Source organism: Balaenoptera ricei, chromosome 1 (assembly GCF_028023285.1).
Source record: "Balaenoptera ricei isolate mBalRic1 chromosome 1, mBalRic1.hap2, whole genome shotgun sequence".
Classification (NCBI taxonomy): Eukaryota; Metazoa; Chordata; class Mammalia; order Artiodactyla; family Balaenopteridae; genus Balaenoptera; species Balaenoptera ricei.
Window position 1 is genome coordinate 166,632,598 of NC_082639.1, and position 23,891 is coordinate 166,656,488.

General features: G+C 44.7%; 1 protein-coding gene across 2 annotated transcripts in view; it reads left to right on the forward strand.

The window, feature by feature from the left end:
• Window positions 1-23,891, forward strand: part of KIF26B (kinesin family member 26B) — a 487,970-nt gene that overhangs the window by 155,495 nt on the left and 308,584 nt on the right. The gene's annotated exons all lie outside the window — the stretch shown is intronic.

Consider the following 23,891-nt stretch of genomic DNA (forward strand, 5'->3'; position numbering starts at 1 on the left):
GTGAAATTCCTACCAGTTCAGCCCCTCCTCTTACAACACGTAGGTGAGAAGCCCCTGAAGTGCGCAGGAAGGATGCCAAAGCAAGCAACCCTGCTGGAGCCTTCGGAAGAGTGACCCCAGCCCTTTCCCAGATTAATTATCACTGCTTGAGTTGGAGCCAGTGCTCCCCAGATGATCGGCAGAGAAGGATCATCTTCTAGAGAGGAATATGGATGCTGCTTGACTAGGCAGAGAAACAGAAACAACCCCCAAGAACGAGGAGTGAGTTTGCAATACACAGGTAGTGTGTGGCTGTTAGTCTGTCCTCTACTGATAATGACGTTTCTGAGCAGTCCCTATATCTGCCTCTGCCAGGCACTTTCCACAGTCTCCTTCCTGTCAGCCTCCTGTCGCCCAGCGAAGAGGTGTTCCTTCCCTTCCATTTTGTAGATGCGGAAACCAAAGTGCAAAGAGGCAAGTAACTGGACCAAGGCCACAGGAGTTTTTGGTGTCAGAACTGGGATTTGAACCCAGATCTGTTTGACTCCAAAGCTCATGCCCCTACACAGAGTAAACACTGGGTCTAATCTGGAGTCCCCAGCATGTCCCTGTAGGTCTATGGTTTCTGTTATCCTTGAGAAACTAGGATAGAGACAGAGACAGTTGGGCCAGTGGAGTGTCTGCCCTCTCCTGCCCTGCTCACTCACGGCTACTTCTGACCATCCACCTGACCTCTGCCCTGTGCGGCCCAACTGGCCCTTCTGTGATAAACGTGAAGGCATACTTGGGCTAGCCCAGCCCACAGATGGGCCTCGCTACCCAGGGCACTGTGTGTTTGACCTCCTAGGTATTCTCTCAACCCAATCCCAGCCCTGGAGTGCCCCTTCCCCGTAGGGCCTTGCTGTGGCCTCCCCAGGCCTGGCATCCCAGGCTCCTGCATCTGGTTTACCAGTGAGTGGTTGCCACTGAGTGAGTTACCCCTCTGGTTACCTGTGAATGAGAGGCTTGGGAAGTGAGTCAGAGCTGGAATTCCCTGCTCACCTATTCCCAAAGGAAAAGAAAAATCCTCCACTGAAAAATCCTGCCCCACTCTGTGTAGCTCTTGCCTTTATACTGCAAGGGGGCTCTCTAGAAGAAGCACCATCCTCTGTTCCCAGGAAGAAGAAAGAGAAAGGAGGCTGGGGGGCCATAAAAAGAAGCACTGCTGTACAGGGGGCCAGTGGATCGATGTGTAGGACTTAGGGGCACATGGCAAGACTGTGGGTCACAGCCGTTTATGTGCGCTTCGTCCTGGATGCTGAACGATTGATCTGGCCACTTGGTGACGGTTGTATCCTTGATATGCGCTGGGGAGGGATGCGATTTTCCCTTCTCCACGAATGTGAAATCATGACCCCATGGACTGGCAGGAAATGTTCTCTCTGTAAGATGATTTGCTTCTCTGTAGGCATGGGCGGTGGCAGATCTGTGGCAGTAGCGCTTGGGAGAGCTCGTGAAGGGCCCTCGGGGTTTAGTCATTTCCTAGTTTTTCCTGTTCACCCTCTGGATCAACAACATGCTTTTTGGCCTTGCTCACCTGAATGCTGCTGATACCCTGTGAGCTCTTATCCTTTCTTTTCCCAGAGTGCTCAGGGGCCACAAAGCCAGCTTCATTAAACTGGAAAGACTGGCCCTTTGCTAAGTAGTCAATTTTAGATGAAACTGAAACCCGGGCTAGGATTTTTGGTTCACCTCCCAGATCACAGGAATGTATTACCTCATTACCAGTCAAATAAGCAGTTTTAAATGATCCAGGAACAGGCTGACCACTTGGAATCCCAGGTAGTCTGTTAGGTCTTTTTGCTGGTTTGTGCCTTACCTCTGCTTCCAAGGGGGTCTGCCGCTGGGGCGGGGAGGCAGGAAATGAGATGCAGGAGAAAATCGGAGTGAGTGGGCATCCGGGTTTATCAAACAGAAGTAACTTTACCTGTGTGTGGAGGAGGGAGGCATTTAGAGGTTTTGTAACCAAAGATCGTTAGTCATTTAACCTGATGACCTACAAGTACTTAGGAAGTACGTGTGTGTGTTAAGAGCCATGTGTTTTTAGTGATTTAGATCCATTTCTACTTGAGGACAAAGATGATTTATCCATCTCCCACTGCTGTAATGTAAGCTCCTCGATGGCTGTTTTTGTTTGTTTGTGTGTATGTTTATTTCGGTTTTCTAACCTTTGTTCTCTAATGTATTCCGAGTTACTTAGAATTGCACAGAGGAGTGCAATAAATATTTGTGGAACGAATAATAAATAACTATGGATGTGTGTGTAGGTAGGTGCACCTACACGTACAGGCAAGAGTAACATCTCACCCATAAGTCATTTATCTAACAACCTTAAGTATGTAAAATAAGTGAAGAATTAGAACATAGTCCAAAGGGCCATGGAGTAGCCACGCCTGGGGGTGACAAACCTCGTGCTTGTGTTTCTCTACGCATAAGAGAGACGTTTGGTCCTTCACAGCCAGGCCTACTTTAGATAGTGTTCTTGGCCTGGAGCAGATCAGAAATGGCATATTGCAGACAGAGACAACCACAGAGAAAAAAGCAACAAAGTGATGGCTAACAGCTTGACAGGAGGAGAGGAGACAAAAAACAGACCTGTGTAATCTACGTATGGCCTCCTGGAACCAGTTGGTTTAGGGGCACACAGCCTTTTACACTTTACTATTCCATTGCACATTATGTTATATAGCATGGTATGAAATTAATTAATGTTTATAAGTAGACACTGAATCATCAAAAGCTTAAATTATGTCTCATAACTATAAGAAGACAAGGTTGTCTCTAATTCTTTAGAAAGAGTCCTTTGGAATCGTTTAAATAACTGTTTCTTGACAAGTATATTCTTCCATTATCTATACCAGGAGGCAGAAAATTATGGTCTGCAAGCCAAATCCAGCTTGCTGCTTGCTTTTATAAATAAAGTTTTATCGAAAACAGCCATGCTCGTTCATTTACATATTGTCTATAGCAGCAGAGTTGAGTCATTGCAACAGAGACTATAGGGCCTGCAAAGCCAAAAATATTTATTGTCTAGTACTTTACAGAAAAAGTTGGCTGATCCCTGATCTACATGTTGGGTTCTTCCTGGATGTTAGTTTCTACTCATGTGTACATCTGATATATTTGCATGATTACTGAGTGATCCATATACATGAATGTGTATGCACACACATTTCTGTGTGATAGTAGGCACAACTAAATACTAAGCACCACATTTCCTTTACTTCTAAAACATAGCTCAGTAGCTCTGTAAAAGACTTTTGAGTCCAATTAGCCATTACTCTTTCTGCTTCACTCAACTGATGGTGTGTTGTGACCTCTGACTCAAAGGGCAAAAACATTCTGGAGAGCTATAGCACTCTTAGAAACCTCACGGCACGTTAACTGCCCTCTCAATAGCTCCTGGAGTGTAGGCATATTGATCGCACTCAGCTTTTATGACAGATGTCCTTGCAGTGTGAAGGATTCCATGATTACGTATCCCAGATTACAGAGGGTCTTGTGGGATATTTAATGGTACTGGAATTCAAGTACAATAGCAAGAAATATTGTATAGTTCATGGATTTTAGAATTATAATTTTCTATAAGATATAGAAAAGATTATATCTTTTCTAGATAGAATTTGCTTTCAGATTATTCTTGTGGCCCTTGCCACTGATAATGGAGAAACTTTCTCCTGTGAAGGCAGTCATACTGATTTATTATTCTGTGCTGATGTGGCTTTTCCACATTAATGTTAGATTTTACTAGTTCTGACTTCAGTGTACTCCTTGCTCAGTCTAGCTAATATACTTCACTTTGTTTTATTAATTTTCGAGTACCAAGAGCCAATATTCATTATGGAAGGTAGGCTTCTAAGATTATAGACTCCTATGGGTAAAAGATTTATATGTATCATTAAAATGAGCACTAAAACATGGTTTGGATTTGGGGTGGTGAAGGGAATGCCTTTTTTATTGAGACATAATAAAATTGACCCTTTTAAAGTGTACAATTCAATAGCTTTTAGTATATTTACAAAGTTATACAGTCACCTCTTTTTTTAATACACAAGAAATTTGGTTTATTTTTGAGGAACTCTATGTAATCCATACAAAAGTGGCTGTTAGAGTTGCACTGAAATCCACACATTTATGCTTTGTTGAGATTTACCAAATGGCCTGTGTGCCATGGGATTTGCTGAGCGTGGATTCTGACAGTCCTAGGTCCCCTGAGTTATTTTATACATCATATTGTTCGTTGCAGTTGGGCAATGGCAGAGAGAACACCAGGGCCCAGTGTCCCAGACCTTTGTCCTAACCTCAGACCCCACAGGTTTGATCAAGCTCCCTCGCTCTGGAATTCTTTTTCCCTCCATTATAGTGAAACCAGGGGAGTATACTGAAAATGACACGCTGCTCTGGCTAAGCTTGAGTTATCCTTTGAGTCTGTATTGGGATGTAAATGGACCTGCCCTGCCTTTGTCTAGCCCCATCCCTAAGTCTGTCCTGAATGACCCTGTGCAAAGAGACCAGTCATTTGTTTATTCATTCCCTCATAAGTACTTGTAGCAATCCTACACCACATGCTAGACCCTGAGAATACAGAGGGAAGATAGACAGGATCCTACACTCAAGAAGTTTATATTCCAGTGAAGAAAAGAGACATTAAATGACTAATTACCCAATTAATTCTGCAGTCACAGTTGTGATAAGTGCACCAAAAGAAAAGTACAGGGTCTTGCGATAGAAGAGTACAACATGGGGTCAGACTTAGTCTGCAGGCAAGGAAGTGTCTCTGAGGGTATGATATTTTTTTAGCCAGATCTGAAGGATAAATATGGCAAGAGAAGGAGGAGAGACAGAGGTAGGAGCTACATCACAGATGGCCTTGCAAGCAAAGGGAGGGTTTTGGATTCAGCTGTGGGAATTCCTGAAGCTCAAAACAAACAAACAAACAAAACAAAAAAACCACACCCTAATTGCTGTGTGTGAAAGGAGCTAGTATAGAACAGGGAGATTTATTACAGTCACCCAGGTGGGAGATGATGGTGACCTCGATCACTAGGTTGGGGACAGCAGTGGATACGGAACATGAATTTGAAACATATTTAGGAGATGGAGTCGACAGGACCTACTGCATCTCATTCTTTATTTTTTTTCATTCCTACAGTTAGAGCCATCCTTCTTTCCCAGTTCTAGCTCCTTAGATGTCCTTATTCTTTGGGCTGAGAATACACTGAATATACACTAAAAGTCATTCAATGTCCTGGAGTGAAGTGGGAGTCCTCTTAGAGGAGTTTTGGAGCTGTGTCTATAATGCTAGAGACCTTGAAATATAAAAGGGTAGGTTTTCCAGATTTTTCACTGGAAAAGCTGAGGGCTCTAGAGAAGGCAGAATCTCCAGGGGACCTAGAGAAAAATCATGTGGATACAGATTAGTCCATAAACTTGCTTCTACCTAGCAAACCACATTCTCCACATTGAAAAGTTCCTCTCTCTTTTCAGAAGCATCCAAATTACATGTGTCTTGCTTCCTTGCTGGCTGACTGGCCACTGGCTGGGAGGCAGCACAGCTGTGGGAGGCCTGAGCTCCCGGGTCTTCCATCATCTCCCTCCAGGGTTAACATGATGCTTTACTACCCGGATGTAGATTTTCTTTTCACTTCCATTCTGGATTTTCAAATTCACAGGCTACAAAATGAGTTGGGAAGTAATCCTTTGCTTCCTCCTGAATGAAGAATAAGAATGTGTCCTCTGGAGACCACCCCGGGTGCTGTCAACTAGAAAACATCCCCAGGCCTTGTTGCACTTTGGGGGAATGCGTTTGATTGCCTCTGAGCCTTTGGTGGGTGGCGTAGGGATTGTGTGTGCATTAGTAGTCCTGACTGCTTAAGATTTTTCACACATTTGACCAAGTAAATAGCTCCTTTTTTTTTTTTCTAATCATTGTTTTATTTATTTTATTTATTTATTGTTGGCTGCATTGGGTCTTCGTTGCTGCGAGTGGGGTCTATTCTTCGTTGTGGTGTGCAGGCTTCTCATTGCAGTGGCTTCTCTTGTCGCGGAGCACGGGCTCTAGGCACACGGGCTTCAGTAGTTGTGGTGCGTGGGCTCAGTAGTTGTGGCTCGCGGGCTCTAGAGGGCAGGTTCAATAGTTGTGGCGCACGGGCTTAGTTGCTCCGTGGCATGTGGGATCTTCCCGGACCAGGGCTCGAACCCATGTCCCCTGCATTGGCAGGCAGATTCTTAACCACTGCACCACCAGGGAAGCCCTGACCAAGTAAATAGCTTCTTGCCTTCAGTGGGTTTTAATTTCACAACCAGCAACCACTGCAAGATGAAGAAATTCAAGAGTCGAAGGTGTTAGAGTCATTCAGATAGAGTCATCCAAATCCTACTTAAGTTGGAGCCCAGGAGAGAAAAGTGCAGAGACAGTTGTCTTCAGTGTTTTTATATAAAATTGCTTTTTCAAAAAATAAGTTGTCGTTTAATTGAGAGTATTGATGATATGGATTCAAGCAGGGGAGGGCATTAGAGATGGGAAAAATAGGTCTCTCATCCAAGGCAGCTCCTCAGTCTATGGTCTTTAGTCATTTTGCTTCTAACTTTCTTCTGAAGTTGATACCATTTTATTTTGTTTTGTTTTTCCTGAGGAACTGAAGGGACCATTGAACAATTTCTTAGTAATCCAGGCCATTTTACCAGGGTTGAACTCGGTGCTTTAGAGCCCTGGGAGAAAGCGATCCAGCTGAGTAAGACCTTTGTATGAGGAGATGGGGAGAGAAAGGAGATGGAAGAGAGGAGGCATCAACTTAAGTAGGATTTGGAGAAGAAGAGTCAGAGACTGAGTTTAGATTCATGTTTAATTTGGAAAGAAACAACCATAAATATATATTCCAGGTATCTGCCTTCTCTATTATGTTGCTTGTGGCTGAATTAGGAAAATAAATTCCTTTAGTATCTTTAGTATATTAGTTGCTTGGGTGTGAATTGTTGGAAGAAAGAGTTAATACCTTTCATATGGGGATCATTTGAGATTTAAGAGTGGAGCTGGCCAATGACTTTATTGTATAAAAACTGTTAAAAATATTTAGAAAGTTCCATAAAATCTATTTCTTCCTACCATGATATATATATTCAAGAGAATCTCCATTTGCCTCTGCTTTGCCAGGATAATTAATACCCTCTACACATGAAGGTCTGTGTCCAAATCAGCATGATGAAACCGCCTGTGAATATGAATATATAGTTTTCACAAAGTTCTTGCTAAATTCTTAAACTTTAGATTTTTTTTTTTTTTTTTTTTTTGCTTTTAGCAGTAGGCTAGAGGTAGGAGAGCAGTCATCTTTGGAATTGACAGTAAGCACATATTCTTTGCTCAATTGATAAGGACCTCGTTCATGGCCGCTGTGAGATCTGGTTTATTGTTCTTGTCAATGCTTGACGTTTTTGACAGGCCACAAAATCTCAAGTGAAATAGATATATTTGGGCATGAAATGTTGACTTGTAATTCATGAAACTACAACATGCCGCCTGTAAAGGAGAGGAATTGGCAGAGGTGTGGTTTTGATTTACGAGGTGAAAGCCAGAGAACAAACAAGAAGACCTTTGTTGTGCTGTCACAACTGCTGAAGATAAGTGTTAAACAGAAATCCAGAATGCTTCCTACACATCCAGAGAAGGCCGAGGGCTTCCTTGGTGGAATCACTAGGCTGTCTTGGGGTGCAGGTGGGGCTCTGGCCCTGCCCTGCTTTAACCAGAACTACTGTGCCCTCCCTCTCTCCCTCTCTTCCTTCCTTCCTTCCTTCCTTCCTCCCTCCATCTCTCTCTTCATCCCACTCACCTTACAAAACTGCAGCCTTGGTAAAATCCTGTTCTCCACCAGCGTTGCCCACGTATTTGCCCAGCTGAACCTGGGTAAAGTAAAACACAAAACCATGGTGACTGTGTTCAGTTTCTGACCGTTCACCTCAAGCAGGCTCTTGGTCCCTGCTGGCAATTGTACCGTTCGCTCTCCGCTCTCCTGTTAGACTATTTTATGCCTTCCTCTTCTTCCCAGCCTCTGACACCGCCTTCTCCATCTTCCCTCTCAGCTGAATTTCCTAGGCTCCCACCGACTGCCCACCTTCTCTCCCCTCTGGCTGATACTTTGGGTGAACTGCTTGTTCTCCACAAGGCTGCGGGCATCCTCTAGATGCCAGCCTGCTGACTGGCTCAGTGACACCCTCCAGCGGTTTCCTCTTCTTTCTATATCATGTCTTCCTTCTCTATGGGATCGTTCCTTTTAGAATACCAAAATGCTGTTATAGCTCGCAACTTAAAAAAGAAAATTAAGAGGTCTCTTGACCTCATACCCCCCACTGACTACTGTCCCATTTCTTTGATTCCCTTTGCAGCAAATTTAGTTTTAAAAAAGACTTTTTGTACTCTGTCTTCAGTTTCTCATCTCTACGCTTTCTTGAGCTCACTCCATTCAGCCTTTAGTTGCCATTACTCAGACAAAAGCTCAAAGGTCATCAAAGAAAATAATGATAGATGGTTAATACATGAGATGTGATAGACACTAATCGTGATATGATCCTTTTGCTACATTCATTCATTCAACAAGTACTTGTTGACCACTTACTATTCCACACTGTTGTAAGTATTTTACAAATATTAATTCACATAAGCTTGTAAGGTGGGTGCTGTTTTTATCCTCATTACACAGATGAGGAAACTGAGAAACAGAGAGATGAAAGAGTTTACCCTCTACGCCATACATAATATACAGTGATGACTTTTCAGCCCTCATTTTACTTGACCTACTTGCAGTGTTTACCGGTTAATCATTCCCTCCTTCTTGAACTACTTGCTCCACCTCATTTTCTGAACAGCACTCTCTTTGGCTTCTCCTTTTACCTCATTATCTGTTCCTCTCAGTATCTTTTGCTGATTCCTTCTCATCTCCCCTAAATAGATCCTGGAGAGCTCAGTCATCACACCTTTTCTCTATCTACACTCACTCCCTGTGTGACCCCTCCCAGCCCCATGACTTTAAATGCTATCTATACACTGTTGGCCTCTGAAATGCTGTCTCTATCCTGGGCCTCACCCCTGAACTCTAGACTTGATATTCTCCCTGACCTCATGACCTCATTTTCAATCATTCCCCTCCTCACTCACCCAGTTGCAGCCATGCAGGCCTCCCTGCTGCTCCTCGTTATGCTAATAGTGCCCCTACCTGGGGGCCTCCGCATGTGGACCTGGCCTCTGACTGGGATGCTTTCCGGAGATACCTGCTGGGGCCCATGACCTTGCTTCCTTCAAGTCTCTGTTCAAGTGAGGCCATCTCTGTTCAAGAGAGGCCATCTCTGCCCGTCCAACCCCAAAAGTCCCTTTTTACCTGCCTTGCTTTATTGTTCTCCATGTGTCACCATGGGACATGTCATGTATTTGCTCATTATTCATTTTTCTCCAGAAGAGAGCTGCAGGTGGCAGAGCTCTGCAGAGCTTTGTTCTCCACTGTGTCGCCAATGCAGGGTGTGTAATAGGTGTGTAATAAATAGCTATTGAGTGAATGAATGAAGTCATCGCAGGAAACGTACAGACAGATGCCTTTTAGAAGTCCATGTCTTTAATTTTTTTTAAGTAAATTGATTCACATTTACAAAATGAATAAAATAATAAATGTATAAATGAGTCATCTTTCCTCTTCCCTTAAGTTTTATGACATTTATAAATTCACCTGAAATTGTAATAAAAGATTCCAGAAGGTTTTACAGCATGTTTTCAGTTGATGATAATAGCCAGAAATAGTTTAAATAACAGCATTAACAGGTTATGGTTTTCCTAAAGGACCATGAAAGTTGGACTATGTTTGTTTTCCAGCACCTATCAGAGAACCTGACACGATTAGGTACCTAGTAAGTGTTTGATAAATGAATGAAATTAGTGAATGAAGAGATGAATGAGTGAATATATTGAATGAATAGATAAACGGGGCAAAATCTACCTGTCTGCATTTGTATTGGGAAATACTACATGTTCAAGAGTTTTAAAACGTGGCCATGTATGTGTGGGAATATGCCCTCAGTGTTTCACTGCTTCTGACTTCCTGTTGATATGGAAGGCCCGAATCCAGTTCACACCATATTTCTTAAAATTTTCTCAAATTTTATTGGAATCTATAATCAAAACCAAAATTAAAATTTATTTTTAAATGTGTCCTATGCTCTTATGCTCTCATTCCTCCTTCTTTAAAGTTACCTAGGAAATGCCTGGGGCAGAGTTTTGCACTCTAATCCCTTATGGGACACACAAATCACTGAATGAACATATCTATAGCTAACTTTCCACACTTGATTCTGAGGAGACCGACTAGAGGCATGTGTGGGGAGGGGATGAGTTTTCTTCCCACCCTTGGAAATTTTAATTCTTGAGCATGTCTTATCTGTACTGCTTCCCCTGAACCCCCCACCAGAGTCATCTTACTAGTTTCCTCCAAGAAAGATGTATATTTGTATGTGTGTGTGTGTGTGTGTGTGTGTGTGTGTGCACGTACGCACGTAGAGTGGGGAAGACGGGCAGTGTGGCCCCCTTGCACTCTTTTTTTTTTAAATTTTTTTAAAAATTTATTTTATTTATTTTTGGCTGCGTTGCGTCTTTGTTGCTGCGTGCGGGCTTTCTCTAGTTGCAGCGAGTGGCGGCTACTCTTCATTGTGGTGCTTGGGCTTCTCATTGCGGTGGCTTCTCTTGTTGTGGAGCACAGGCTCTAGGCGCGTGGGCTTCAGTAGTTGCGGCACGCCGGCTCAGTAGTCGTGGCTCGTGGGCTCTAGAACACAGGCTCAGTAGTTGTGGCTCGCAGGCTCTAGAGTGCAGGCTCAGTAGTTGTGGCACACAGGCCTAGTTGCTCTGCGGCATGTGGGATCTTCCCGGGCCAGGGCTCGAACCCATGTATCCTGCACTGGCAGGCGGATTCTCAACCACTGCACCACCAGGGAAGCCCCCCTTGCACTCTTAATGCATTCCTAAATGCATTGCTCCTTCCCATTGAGGCTGTTCACGTTCTTCATAAGATTGACACGTCAGAGATTTTGGTGAGATAGTTGCTGTTGTCCTAAGTTTCTTACACAATTAGTTTACATACATAGACAATGTACATGAATTGACTGATTCAAATCCGTCTTTTGTAGGGCCTGTTAGTCAAAAGGCCCCCTTAAAAAATATGAAGATAAATGAATAATTTAACAGTATAGCAGATAAGTACAACTGCACTCTGTCACATGCTAGGCTCCCATGTGCCAGCATGAGTAGAAGCAGCAGAGAGTGCAGTCTTGGTCTGCTCACCCTCTCTCTCTTTCTAATACTAACTTGGGCTTGTTGTGGTTGAGCCTATACAGGAGCATCTAGAAGCGCTCATTCAAAATAGACAGCTTCAGCTTTTGCTCGGATCTTCAAGATATGCTGTGTCAGCTTTCCCTGCCACAAAGGTCCTCTGAGAAGCCAGGAAAGATTGTAGCCCTGAAAGAGGTTCAACTTCTGTTGGTGGGGTTTGATAGGGGTGGCGCACCTTAAGGAGGGTGCCAAGTCATGGTACAGGCCCATGGGCATGTGTGGAAATCCTCACCTGCCCGGCAGTAACCCCTGGTCAGGACTGAGGAGATGGGAATCTGAACCGAGGCTGGCTGGCTGGTCCTCTGACTTGTGTGTATGTAAATAGTTTGCAGTAACTGGCTTCTCAGGAATGACTGTTATTAACCGAAGCTGGCAGAGAGGCTGGGTAAAGCCTTCCTGCCCCTACTGAGCCCCCAGCCCTCCCATCCTACCACGTTCATAGCTTTTTCAGTGATTTTGCTCATCTCAGTGACTTTTCAGTTCAGACTGTCTCACTGAAGATCATTATGGAAGAAAGAAGGGTAAGAGGTATTACTGACTATTCTGTGATTGATCTATTCCACCCTGAACAAGGAAACAAATGTCTAATGATAGATGGTTAAGTTCTAGGCCTCCAAGCCCAGATCTTATAACTAGGTCTTGGAAGTTGTTGATCTGTTAGATGTTTCCAGGACTCCCCCTGCCAAGGGTGTGTGACGTCATCTCTAATGTATCATGAGTGGAAACAGAAATGTCCCGTCGGGTCCTCATCCTCTCAGAGTCTCCTCCAGCCGGGGGCATTTACGGCCAAAGCCTTTGTGACTTCCCTCACCAAACCCAACCGGCATGGAACCTGGCACATCTTTTGTGCTATATATTAAATGTGGTTTTCGCAGGAACAAAGAAATCTCTGGTCTTCTCTATAATTGCACCAAATTACATCTCAGAGATGACTTTTTCTTGTCATGCCATTGGTTTTCTTTCTCCAAGAGGGAAATTGCAAAGTTACCATGATGTGAAATCTGGCCAGCGGCTTGAAGGGACTTCGTAGTCATAGCAACCTCAGCAGCACCCTCTCAAACCCGGGCAGGCGGCAGAGCCAGGGGTGACTGAGCTCCGCTGCAGCCGCCTGAACACCGACCGGATTCACGGTTTCGTGTGGTCAGGACCTTGGGGCTCACGTCAGCCTTTCCCACCACACTCTTGAAAACAGCGAGTGGTCCTGTCGGCAGTGCCCGTTGCACCAGGAAGGGCAAGGGCATGTGATCCAGATGCAAGAGGGGCCCGAGGCTGGGGGTGGCAGAGTGAGGGGTTTAAAAGCCTGGGGCCAGTGCCCGCCCTGGGTTTGTCCACCCGCGCACACTGTGCTGGCCCGCTTGTCGACCACCACCCAAGAGTCAGCATAGAGCCTGTGCTTTTTAGAGTTTAGTGTCTCCACACTTAAGAGAAAACGAGGTAGGTGAGAGCCCAGATTAGCTTCTGGATTTAGAACACCCCCCTCGTGATCCTGCATAGAGATTCCTAGGAAAGCGTGTGAGAAGGAAGCAGGGAGAGGGCTCAGGCCAGGGTTTCAACCTCGGCACAACTGACGTTTGGGCCTGGATCCTTCTTTGTCATGGGAGTTTTTTCCTATGCAGTGTAAGACATTTAGCAGTATCCTTGGCCTCTACCTACAAGATGTCAGTAGCCCCCTCCCAGCTGTGACAATGAAAAATGTCCCCAGGTATTTCCAAATGTCTCCTAGGGGTCAAAATCACCAGGGGTTGAAACCACTGGATTAGGGAGAGAATTTGGTGAAAAGACATTTGCTGATACCTGTAGTCTTGGGCTATGTCCCAAGAGCCATTTATCATTGTCATGAATTACTGTCTAGAAAAAGCAGAGGCCTGAGGTTTTCAGAGGAGTTGCAATCCATTGGCTGGCATGGAGAGGTCTGCAGGAAATGGTCAGCTGCTCTTCAAAGGCCACAGCTAGGCTTAGATACTTGAAAGGGAGAGGTACCTCTTCCTTCTTCTCCCTCCCCATCTCTTCCTCTGTGATATTGAACCACTGAATCACCCGGGAGGCTTGTTAAAATGCACCCAGAGCTCCACTCCCCAGAGATTCTGATCCAGAGGATCTGGGAGGGGGCCCGGGATCTGCCTTGTCCTGAACTTCCCAAGTGCAGGGGCAGGGGTATGGGGATGGGGTGGGGTCTGGAGGCGACACCTTAAGAAACAAGGCCCCAGAGGGATGTCAGACACAACAAATGCTCCCAGTCCTCTGAGGACACTAAAATCTAGCATGAAAAAGAATAAGGAAAAAACAAAGACTTTAGCACAAAGCAAAAAGTGATAATCCGTAAGAAAGATGAAGCTAATAGATATAGATAATAGATAATAAGGGGTAAGGGAACCCCTTACACTGAAAAGAGACTCACTCACTCACTCATTCAACAAATACTTTCTGAGTGCCTACTCTGCTTCAAGCATTGCTCTAGGCATGAGGGAGTCAGCAGTGAATAAAATAGACAAAAGTCCCTGCTCTCATTCAGTTTATATTTTGTAGGGGAGACAGTGAACAGACTTCCTAACTATAGATCACGTAGAGAGAAAGCAGAGCAGAGGGTCAGGGAATGCTGGGGGTGGCTTGCAGCTGTAATTAGGGGGTCAGGGAGGCCTCATTTGCAAGGTGATATCTGACCACCATGAAGGTGGTAAGAGACAGTCAGGTGCATATGTGTAGGGGCAAGTTTTCCATGCAGAAGGAAAAAGAAGTACAGAGTCACTGAGGTGACCGTGAACATTCCCTGTGTGATCAAGGACCAGCTCAGGCTCTTGTGGCTGGGGCAGAGCGAGTCAGGATGCAGTAGCAGGACCGGAGGTCGGAGAGCGAGAGGAGGCCAGGTCCTGCAGTGCCCAGTGCAAAGACCTTGCCTTGACTCTGACGGAAGTCGGGTGGGGCTGCGGGAGGATTTTTAGCCGAGGAACGCCAGGATCAGATTTAAGACTTCCAAGGATCACCCTGGCTGCTGTCTTGAGTAGACTCCGGGGGGGGGCAAGCGTAGAAGTTATCATTACTGTTGAAATTATGGTATGGTTTCTGCCCCCTAGGAATTTACCATGATGGTGGAGATAGAGCATGTACAACTCTAACTAACAAGGAAGTGTTTGCTGAGTGATGTGAATCACTCAGACCAGAGAAGTGTGATGGAAGCGCCTTCTGGGAGTCAGACTTCATGGACAAGTTGGGCCTTACGATGGAAAAACAAGATTTCTTTTCAGCTTAATGGGTATATGATTGACATTTAGTAAAGGGTACGCATCTGAAGTGTACAAGTTAATATGTTTGGTCTATATGTATATACCCATGAAACCGTCACCACAGCGGTGAACATATTTATGACCTGCCCCCCCCCCCCCCAAATTTTCTTGTGGTTTACAGGCAGGGTGGGAATTATCACCAGGGCAGGAAGGTAAGCAAAGGCACGGAGGCAGGGAAATGCAGGAGCTTCTATGGGACAGAGGGAAACCCACCCTGCCTGTCCTGCGGGATCACATGGGGAACCCGGAGAAAGATGTCTGACAAGACAGCCTGAAGTAAATCACATGGGGCCCAAAATACTGGGTTGCAAGGGTTAGGTCACAGGGGGACCGGCAGAAGTGTTTAAATTTGTTGATAAAACAGAGTTTATCTGCTAAAATTTCATCTTTTAAAAACACCAGCAACAACATCAAATTTTAGGTACTTTATCTTTTTGTAGTAAGTCCAAGGAAACATAGCCAAGTAAATTTCTGCAGTGTTTCATGCGTACAAAATCAATTAAAGAAAAAAGAAACATTAGGCCATTTCATAATTAGATAATTAACAGATTCCTTAATAACCTTATACTAAGACAACTACTTACAGATCGAAAATAAATCCATTTGCCACCTGATGGTACATTATAGCCCACACATAAAAAATACATCTAATCTAGATAGACTTTAATAATTTAAAGGTAAGATTTTAGCGTGTCATACTAGAGTCGTGATTAGTGCTTCGTATGTGTAAAGTCCAGCACATTATTTTCGTGTTCATGTTGAACATGAACTTTAAAGTTAAGGAAAACATTTTAAGTAGGTGTTATGAGTCTACTCTCCCCTCCTAAGCTCTTAAACTATTTATGAATGGATCCTGTTTCCCCAGGGCCAAGAGGTAGACTGGAGAGCAAGATTTTCAGGTTTGAAAGATAGGTTTGCTAATGTGAAATCCTCTTTCTTCCTCCATCTCCTGGGTGGAGTCTGGCAACTCCTTGGAGGCGCGGGCCAGTTGATGGCTCTGTGATTCGGCTTGAACAATCAGCACCGGCTCTGGTGCATCACCCACTCCTGAGGGAGAAATGAGGAATACTTTTCAGCGAGAGGCATCACGGTCTCAGGTGCATGGAAATGAATGACTCTTGGCTTATTTCACCTCTGAAGAGAGAAGCCTGGGAGTCATCCGGTCCATGCTCAGGGATATCAGCTCAGGAATTCCAGGGACCCACCCTTATTTTGGTTTCTTTCAAGAAGACCTGACTTCCTCGAATGTAAGAGGTGGTTAGCTGAAGATCGCAAGTTCTCTTTACCGTCCCCGCACCTCTGAATTCCAGAAGTGCTCGCTAAATCCTCCTGGATATAAGTAAGCCCCAGGTCATTGTTGCGTCATCATCACCACCATCTGAAGTACCGAACTGCTATAAACATGGTACTGCTTTGGATACTGAGAAGTGAAGCACTGATAATAATCACCACCATTACTGAGCATTCCCAAGGGCCAGGACTGTGCTAAACGTGTTGCACGTATAATCCTTACGTTACTCAATAAAATAGGGACTCTTATCAGTTCCCATTTTTACATGTAAGGAGACTGAAGCTTGGATAGGTCACACAGCTACTAAGTGATGGAGCCCTGTCTTGAACCGTCCATACTCGCTACCAAACGTTTTCAAAAGAATCGAGACATTGTCTGTGCCATCCAGTGGGAAAAGATGAGAGGCATAGACATAAAACATTTCTCTGGTCATTATGAGAAATACCTCACCTATTCTTTTGAGTAATTCATGAACGTTTCTTAATCACATTAAGTTCCAATGAAAAACCTCCCTTTTCTTTTGAAGCAGATAAGTCTTATCATCTGCAACACTTTTTCACACGTTGCAGCAAGCAGCCCTATTAATTGCATCCCGCCTGCATCTGGCGCTCCCAGCAGCCTCCTGTGCTGAAGAGAATCATTCAAACTGAAGTGCACATGCGTCTCTAATGGGCCCGCATCTCTCTGCTTGTAACCCAGGGCAGGATTGCTTAGGTGGTACACAGTCACTACCGTCCAGGTTAATTTGGTTTCTCGTGTAGAACAACTTTGGTCTGACATTTAACATTTCTTCCTTTGACATTTTTTTTTGGCCTCTCTCTGAGCTCATTATCCAGCATCTTTTACATTCTTTCTTTTTTACACACTAGGATCAGTACTTGTGTCCAATAATGATGAAAAGCCTGGGGTTCGGATGAGGCCTGGAAGGCCAGAAGGAAGTTTCACGTTCATGGAGCCGGTCTGTGGGCCACCTGTGATTCCAGGGCCTGGCCCAGCTGCTGTCACTACGGTGCTGGTTGTTTGGGCTGTCTCAGGCCTCACGGGAGCAAACTCTAATTGTAACGCACCTGGTCACCTCTTTCATGCCCCTCTTTCTCCCTGTCACTAACTTTGGAGAATGAGCCCTGCTGTGTGAAACTGAGTGAAGCACTCAGGGATTTTGAGTTTGCACCGTGTGTCAGCGAGAATGGCAGCCCGTGAGGGTGGTCACTCTTCTCTGCAAAGAGTGTTGGGATGTCACTGCTTGTGACACAGTCTTAATTTGTTCCCCGGCTTCCCTCCCAGGTTGTCATATGCCTTGTTTGTGGGTCTGGGAACTCTGAACAACAGGAGTAAAGGATACTGACGTTTGTCAATTCCTGCTGGGTAGGTTCAGCATGATGCCTGGGTGAGTAGAGTCTCATGTGAGAGAGACTCTGGGTTCCCCAACCCTTTGCATCCCCCTTGATCTTGCACGTCCCATCAAGCACGTGTGGGCAGTGAGATGCAAGATCGGGGGCTGATGAGCACGGAGGAACCAAATCTTCCTGAGGAAGAAGTTACACCCACTGGTTGGCATTTTGGGGGTATCCTTAAATTTCAGATTTTAAGGTCTCCTTTCTGCCAGTGGCTAAGTGAAATTTGTTTTTTCTTCTTCTGAAATTACCAAGGTGAAACAAACCCAGTTCTTTTGAGAGACCTTTGAATCCAAATATTTGAATGTTTCACTGTGAATGAGAATATTTGTTTTCTTGGGTTGGATTCACCTGAGCTTTGCTACCTATTGTTTTGCAAACTTCCAATTTTGCAGTTTCCATTAAACACAGAGGATCATTCATATTGACACCTGGCTTTGGGGACAGAACTGCTGGGAAGAATGCTGAGATTCTTGAGAAAGAAAGGACACGGATAGGGAAGGGGGCAGGAGGTGGGGAAGGGGCGGGGGATGCAGACCCTCGTGTGGAAGGATTACAAGGCGTGTGAGGGTAAATTCCCTTGATCTTCTGGGAAACTGCCCGCGGTGGGGAACAAAACATTGCATTCTCAGAGTTCTAGCCATCATTCTGGGCCTCACGGGATAGCATTTATGGAAGAAGAAAGTTTAGGAACAAAGTGGAAAGAAACTGCCTTTGAAGAACAGCTTAAATCTTGTTAAGCTTGTCACTAGAGGCTTCTAGAATAATAAACCGGGAGCAAACATCAACAGGAATTTGCACAACACATGCTGGACGCTGACTCCAGCTGTTGCTTTCCTCACAGACCCAGAGGCTTTGCGGAAATGCACTCCAAGTACTCTTTGGGCTAAAATAATCTGGAAAAAAAATCCTGTCCTTGCAAGTGGCATGAGTGTTTATTGCCAAACAACCCATCCCTCAGAGGATGAAGTGGGACAGAAAACAGTGAGGACGCTAGTAAACAGCTTGGTTTGCCTGGGCGGTAGTTCTTGTTTTCTTGCTCGGGCTGCAGAGTCTCCACCCTCATTAGCGGCCATGCCTCGCGTGTTGAAAGCTGGCTGCTGGCTCTTGGAAAATAAGCGTGCTACCTACTTGCTGGGGGGTCTAACCCTGCTGGACCAGGTGTGTAGTATTTTTTTTTTTTTTTAAAGTAAGGTTTCTTTTATTTATTTATTTATGGCTGTGTTGGGTCTTCGTTTCTGTGCGAGGGCTTTCTCTAGTTGTGGCAAGCGGGGGCCACTCTTCATCGCGATGCGCGGGCCTCTCACTATCGCGGCCTCTCTTGTTGCGGAGCACAGGTTCCAGACACGCAGGCTCAGTAATTGTGGCTCACGGGCCCAGCTGCTCCGCGGCATGTGGGATCTCCCCAGACCAGGGCTTGAACCCGTGTCCCCTGCATTGGCAGGCAGATTCTCAATCACTGCGCCACCAGGGAAGCCCAGGTGTGTAGTATTAATCTGGAGTTTTCCTTTAGGTAAATTTCTCTTGGTTTCCTGCTGATGAGCTGGCCTGATGGTTAAAATTCTTTGCATATAAATATTGTTTTCTTGGGAACTTAGGAAAAAGAGTAATAATAGATTGTGCATTGAGGCAAGAGAATAGAGAATCTATTTTAATAGTTTAAGGAAGATTCAAATAAAAGGAGGATATCCAGATTATGGTTGACTCACATTAGGCTCTTTAGCCAGGCAGAACAAATACAACTGGAAAACTATATCAGCCCTAGAGTTGAAGGAGTTTATTTCATGACAATTTCATAAGAAGCGAGTAGCTCACTTAGACAAAATAAATGACAGATGGACCAAGACCAACTTCATTATTGACTGTTTTAGCTTTGGTTGAATTCTTTCCATTTATTTATCTCACAAATATTTGTTGGGCCCTTACTGTGAAGTAGACACTATTCTAGACTTGGGGGAATTAAAGATGAAAAGAATATTTCCTCTTAGGGAGTGACAGTCTAACAGGCAAATAGTTCTACAAATAAAAACTACAGACAAGAAAATAGCTCTTAGAATAGAGGTGCAGGAAAGCAGGATAATGACATGATCAGATTTGCATTTTAGTTAAATCCTTTTTTTTGTGGAGGGAGGGTTTTGAGGTCAAGGCTAGAATCAGGGAAACCATGATGATGTGAGAAACGCTGAAAGCTTTCTCATGGCAGTGGGCATGGAGAAGAGGGACCATTCAAGAGCTTTTAGGAAGGACCATCAACCACACTTGGTGATTGGATTGGAGGAAAAGGGAGGAGACAAGGAAGGTTCTAGACTTCTAGCCTGGGTGCCTGAGTGGATAATAATACTGTTTACTTCGATAGTGACTATTGGAATAAGAATAGGATTAGGGGAAAATAAAATTAATTTTGAATTGTCAGTTTGAAGAGTATTTATCCGGATGATGCTTTCTAGGGGGCTGTAAGACTCAGAGTTCAGGAGAAGGGCCAGGCACGGATGGAGATGGAGAATTCCCAGTCACCGGGATACACATGGCGATGGAAGCCGTGGGTTCGCATGCCTTTGCCTGAGGAAGAGAGATTTAGTCATGGTATCTTAGAGCGGTCTGCCAGAAGACATGTGAGTCAATCTTTGAGAGCCATTAGATTACGAGAGCCCTAGGGGACATGGCAGGACACCTGTTTCCTGAAATGCCCCTAGAAGAAGTGGAAGAGCACTAAAGGGATTGGAAAACCATTTTCTGGAGTTTTCTTTGTCCTTTTGTAGCAGTCACTAAGTGGGCAGATTTAGATGTCTGCACATTAACTTCATTTATCCCTAACCTTCCTTCTAAGAACCTTTATCAGTTTCCTGAGTGTTTTCTTGAATTCCTCTTCATGGTACATGTGGGATAATAACAATTTTGTATTATTTTTGAAAGATGAGAATCTTTTGGGCACAGAACACTTACATTGAAAGTTTAGGATGAAAATGTTGCCTAAGTGCTGTTAGCCCATTTTCAAAGGTGCTGAAATAAAAATTATGACTCCAAAAATAGAGGTTTAGCCGTTCATGGATTCCCGTTATTCCCATTTGACTATTTTCTGAAGTCACGAGATGAATCGGGACTAGACAATATGAATGTGTTTGAAGCCCATGCACTAGGTAGCATGCCAGACTGCACGCTTAACTCATTCCTTCTCTGAGTGCAGGATTCTTTTGGTGCCAGCTAAACCAGAGGGCACTCCCACAGTTCTTCTTGTGTCCATGTCAGGAAAGCTCAGTAAGTGTGAGCCGTCCATGATTCTGAAAACTTCTTTTCTCCCTGTTTATTACTACTCTCCCTTGAAGCAGTATTCCCTTTGTTCCAGCACTTACAGAAAGCTATGTCTGTTGACCATTCCTCTTCGAAGTTTTGAGTTGCACTGAAATATTTATAGTGTGTAGACCAGCACTTGAAAGGGATTTTAGTTTCCATAAGGTGTATCTTTTGACTTACTGAAGCCTTTTGATGATAAGAACTCACATAAAGTTTCAGATCAAGGGTGGCTTAATTTAGGGAACACCTCTTTGACATCCGTCAGCAATTGAAGACTCATTAAAGCATTCATCTCCTCCTTCCTCTGGATGAGACAACAGTGGGCTCTGGGCTCTGCCACTTGCTGGCTGTCGGGGGGCCATTCCTGGTGGTGGGCTCAGCTCCGGTGCTCAAGGTGATTTTGTAGACCCCTCGGGAACCGGGAGGGGAGCGCTGAGCTGCATGGGTCTGAGTGTGTGCCGATTGGTCCCAGACTAGAGGCGGCAGCAAGGGGGTGTGGCATTTGGCAGTCCAGGAGCCAAGTGGGTTTTCTGGAGGGTGAACTCAGAGAGAACAGGAACCCCTCTCGTGCATCCCAAGATCCTTGGCCTGCTGTGCGGCCTGGCACATTGGAGGCCAACATGCATTGCTTGTGGCAAGTCGAGCAGCAAATAACAGTAGGCTGAGTGCGGAAGGAACTGCTTCAAGGGAGAGCAGTGAAAACCAAGAAGAGGAGAGAAAAGGAGCCCCCAGCACCAGGCTGATTTTGTGGAGTGGATGTATCTTTTCTGCTCCAGCTGCAGATGTCAGAGTCACATCTAGATTCTACAAGGATCTAAAATAAACTATGATGTGTGGATGGGACTGATCTTATTGCTGCCTTTTTTACTGTGATGCTTCCTCCAGGTGATTGGGTTAACCAAAATATTCTAAGTAAGCAATTAATTTGAGGTTTCTTGAGACCAAATAGTTTGGTGCCTGAAAAGCATAAGCCATGGGTGGCAGATTGCTTTTGAATGCCAGTCTCTGATTTCTCACGCTGCCTCTAATTATATAGTAGACCTGGGAATAAAAAAATGACTTACAAAACAGCTACAGGATAAAATACCATGTGGTCATTAAAAAAAAATCACATTTTCAAATGACATATATTGACAAGGGAAAATTCTCATTATGTGAAAAAGCAAGAATCTATCTTTTTTTTTTTTTAATTTAAATATTGTCACTAGATGCTCATAGATCCAACTCAGCTCTTTTTTTTTTTTTTTTGTAAGAATTTCACTTTTTTATCTATTTATTTATTTTTTTGGCTGTGTTGGGTCTTCGTTTCTGTGCAAGGGCTTTCTCTAGTTGCGGCAAGTGGGGGCCACTCTTCATCGCGGTGGCGGGCCTCTCACTATCGCGGCCTCTCTTGTTGCGGAGCACAGGCTCCAGACATGCAGGCTCAGTAGTTGTGGCACACGGGCCCAGTTGCTCCGCGGCATGTGGGATCTTCCCAGACCAGGGCTCGAACCCGTGACCCCTGCATTGGCAGGCAGATTCTCAACTGCTGCGCCACCAGGGAAGCCCAAGAATCTATATCTTGACACATATGGAGGCCCAGATAGTTCTTTTTGAATAAATGAACATTTCGTAGATGAATGTGGCCAAAGCCTTAAGTCTGGGCAAAATTATGAGTCCATTGATGAATATGGCTCTTTAGCTCTTGAAGGGGAAAATCATAGACTAGAGGTCAAGAAGTCTGGTTGTAGACCAAGCTTTTAACCCTTTTGGAGCTCAGTTTCCTTATCTGGAAACTGAGGTGATGGTCTGCTCTAGAATGGTCCCTAAGGGGCCCTTTTGGGTCCCACACATGTTGAGTTTTGATCAGGGACTCTGGACAAAGCAGCTCTCATTGAGGAGGGCGCGGCAAGCACGTCTCATGTGGTTTGCATCGCTTCGTCAGCCAGACCTGATCACCCTTGACCTCCTATTGTTTCCCATCATTTTCTATGACCGTCTTGAGTTTCCACCTCCTGAGCCACTCCTCACTGCTGCTGTGTAAAGAGGCCTCTTGATTTATTAATCAATTAATCAGTGCACGCTGAAGAGTTGTTCAGGGTATTTAAACAGGGGAAACAAAATGCTGGAGCCCATAATCAAGATGGATCGTAATTAAGGGTGACCCTCTCACCGCTGATCTCCCTTCCCACCCACAGCTCATCAAACTCCAGTCAGCCCTGATGGGGTTTCCACCCCAAAAAAGCTCCAGCAAATTTCAGAAGGGAAGCTTTTCTTCCAATGTCCTAAGGAAAATAGGCCTTGAGATAAGCTGCATCAATTACCTGCAGCAATTGTGGAATCTCAGAAGTTCAACCAGGTCCCCAGAATAGCATAGTGGCTCCGTCCATATATGCAGACACTGTCCTCTCCTGTCTCCATTTCCCTACACAGAGTCATGGAGTTGGAAGGACCTTACAATAAAGACAGGCCACGGCCTTGCGTGACAGATGCGAGGTTCAGTGAGGCTACGTAAGTTGTCCAAGGTCACACAGCTAATTGGTAGCAGAACCAGAACTAGAAACCAAATATTTTGATACCCAGTTAACACACCTAGTGCTTATTTCTCTGTGCAGTCTTGCTTTCCTATAAAAATTAAAGCAAAGTAAATGAAAGAAATCATCCTCATTAAGTTCACTTTCTTTTAGATTTCTTTTAGATATGCGCTTCTGAACGAAAGAGTTTTTAATAGTTTTAGATGAAGTTTCTGGGGAAAAGTATCTTGGACTGTTTATCAAGGAGACATTTTTCTTTTGATGGATCAGGATATCAGACACATGGGTACAGGTATGGCCAGCCTGCCATGGGGCCAATGGTAAACAGAGTGAATCTGTAGGGGTTTGCTGGGCTGCTGGAGAGGCTAGATCTCTGGTCCAGAATCTGTTTAGTTTGGTTTTCTTCCAGTGGCACTTAGCACACGGTGTTAATGAAGCTAGGATTTTCTTAGAATAGAATCTCTATTCTGGGTCACAAGTAGTACCTCCACCTGCTGCCAACTTTCCGTAGTTCACGGGGACCCACAACGCACTGGTCCAGAGTGACTGCACTCACTCCTGCCAGGCCCGGACAACCATTTGTGTCTACTTAATGAGCACCTTGGGAGCGTCCAGGTATAGCTATAATTCTTTAGTGGACACAAGGGGAAGAATCTGGAATGTTCTTATTTGACTGGCCTGGTAAGGAGGATGCTTAGAAAGCTTTTTTTTTTTTTTAATTCCTTAAAGTCTCCACTATAAAAA